This window comes from Cyprinus carpio, chromosome B23 (assembly GCF_018340385.1).
Source record: "Cyprinus carpio isolate SPL01 chromosome B23, ASM1834038v1, whole genome shotgun sequence".
NCBI lineage: Eukaryota > Metazoa > Chordata > Actinopteri > Cypriniformes > Cyprinidae > Cyprinus > Cyprinus carpio.
This window is the reverse complement of record NC_056619.1, coordinates 27,042,656-27,045,636: the sequence shown is the minus strand read 5'-3', so window position 1 is coordinate 27,045,636 and position 2,981 is coordinate 27,042,656.

Genomic DNA, 2,981 nt, shown 5'->3' with positions numbered 1-2,981 from the left:
CCACATTAAATGACCTTAGTTTCCGCAAGCAGTATAATCTTTGCTGCCCCCTCTTACTCAAAACATCAGTATTGGGAGAAAAGGACAATTGTTATCCCAAACTGTACCCAAATACTTGTACTGTTCAACACTCTCTATACCCACTCCATTAATGCTTGTTTGCTTATACTGAACAGATTTCCTCCTAGGGTTAAAATCAATAGGCATCTCCTTAGTTTTAGAAACATTAAGTTTCTAGAAAGCATTCTGACACCACATAATAAAATCATCAACCACAGGACCATGCATTTACCCCGAGAAAATGGGTGTTCATTTGGAAGTTGGAACCCAGTTAATCTCTCTCTCTCTCTCTCTGAGAAACCCAGTTCTAAACCTGAATATTCCAGTGCTCCCACAGAACACACTTCTAAACTTGAGAAACCTAGAGGTGGAAAGTTACTATTTACAAATACTTTTGTTACAGTACTTGAGTAAATATTTCTACTTTCTTGAGTATAATTAAATTGTGGTACTTTTACTTTTACTTGAGTAGAATAAAACTATGTATTCAACTTCCCAACATTTATTTTTCACCAAAAGTACAAAGGACAAAAATAAAAATAAAAAAAACTGACAAAGGCGTCGCTGATGGAGAAGAGCGAGCTGGCGTTTGACTGGCGTGGGGACTGTCTGTCAATATCCGGCATTGTCGTTTTGAATCAGCATCATTAGCATTTCAGTATTTTAGTGAATGTGAGCTATGCTCTGATTTTAAATTGTCAAATTTTGTCAGCTGCTGAAATGGGTCATACTGTCGATATTACACTTGGCTGATAGAAGAATGCAGTTATTGCATGGATGGAGCAAGAACAATGTAAGTGTCTAAAATAAATGCACACAGTTCAGTCGAATGGTAAAAATCACCCTCTTTAACAGTGCAGTTTAACTAAATGTACGAAGCTAGAATAACCTCAACATTAACAACAACATTGAAATAAGAGAGCATGCATTTCACGTGCATCTGGCTGATAGATCAACCATGATTTATGTGTCAGTCAGATGTATTTAAAATCACTTTTTCTGTGTGTGTGCTTTGGATGTGTGAGCACATGGGCAAAGAAACAAGATAGTCTATGTATGACCGGATGATTTATTCATATCCAAAATGAGACAATATGGACATTACAGAGCGCTAAACACTCATGCAGTTTCATTCATACTCGAAGTCTGAGGACGCTCTCGCACAGAAAGTCCAAAACAGCCCAGTATAAGTAATAACCTATGATGCACAGGAAATCTCTAATATGGACAAAGGCCTCCAACTATTGCTGTAGCTAAAAAAGGTCATTTCAGATAATTTCGAGGTAATAAATATAGTATATGAATAATCCAGTGATAATTGACATAACATTTATTATAGTATAGAAACTACTCTGCCTTATTATGTTTGTATAAACCAATCCTAAAAGTGTCATTAGGAAAATACAGAAAAAAATATTATAGAGTACAAATGATTGGTTATCATTCAGCAGTGTATTTGATTTCTTATCCAACTGAAATACATAAGAAAAGATTTCTTATCCAATGAAAATACATAAGAAAAATTAAAACCTGTTAATTAGACAAAAGTCAAAGTTTTTTTTTTATTTATATTTCTGTCCCCCTCATTTCTGAAATGAAGGCTATGCCCCTATGTGTGCAGTACAGAAAACAGAAAATGTGACTGTAGTCCACCTTAGTTACTGTTACAAACTACACTTTCAATGTGATTTTAAACCATTCAAGTCAAGAAGACTCGTGTGCTGTTTTCTCTGCTGCACACACACATCCTTGTGTAAGTGTTCTTTAGCCAGTTAATTTTCATTTATAGTATTCAGCTAACAAGGAAATATTTCCCAGTAAGAATTAGAATAATGGGAATGATATCTAAGATTTTTTATTTTTTATTTATTATTGTTATTATTACTATTTACCTTATTGGAATCAAAATTAGGAATTGACAAGAATTGGAATCATTAAAATTCAAACGATGCCCAACCTTACCCACACCCCACATAATCTTTTACTGGCACCTTTCTATTCACACACTTTTCTTTTTTAAACCCTCACTTACCCTTCTTTGCTTTTGCCCTTCATAATCTTTATACATGAATTTTCTTTTCAAAATTAGTTATAAAAACAGTTGCTCCTGGCAACAGGGATAGGTAGTATGTTAGCATCAAACATGACTTTATGATACTAATAACATGTTTTGCTCCAAAATCACTATATAACATCAGTCATGTTTGAAACAGTTAGCTTTTGTGGTTCCATGTTGCTTCTTATCACAGTGAGACAGAAAATATTCTTTATAATAATCTTTACTGTGATACAGCTATGTCATTTAGCATTGCATTGCAATTTTGTGTTTATTGTCTTCCACGTTTCATCAGTCAAAGCGTCTCTATCTGCATGTTATTCAGCTGTAGTGATATCTGATATGCATTTGTCCATATAAGGGATTTCCTGGGTCTCACTTGTGAAACAGACATTACAGTACATGAGAGTTAGGGTTAACCCTGCTCCATAATGCTCACATCATCTCATTTTGGGTTAAAATAGAAAAATAATACTAAAGTAATTTGTAAAGCAGTAACTTGAGTAGTTTTTTAGCAAACTACTTTTTTACTCGCAAAACTTTTCTTACTTGAGTCATATTACTTTTCCATACTTTTACTTTTACTCACGTACATTATTCCTTAAGTAGCAATACTTTTACTTAAAGGGGTCCTATTATGCTCTTTTACCAGGTCTTGATTTTGTTTTGGGGGTGTACTAGAACAGGCTCTCATACTAGGTTGTTCAAAAAACACATTATTTTTCTCATATTTTACATTATTACAAAACCTTTCTCCACAGTCTGGCATGAACGCCTCGAATAGTTTCTGTATCAAATGAAAGCCCGCCTTCTGAAATACAAAATGTGCTGTGATTGGTTAGCTGGGCCAGTCTGTCTTGTGACT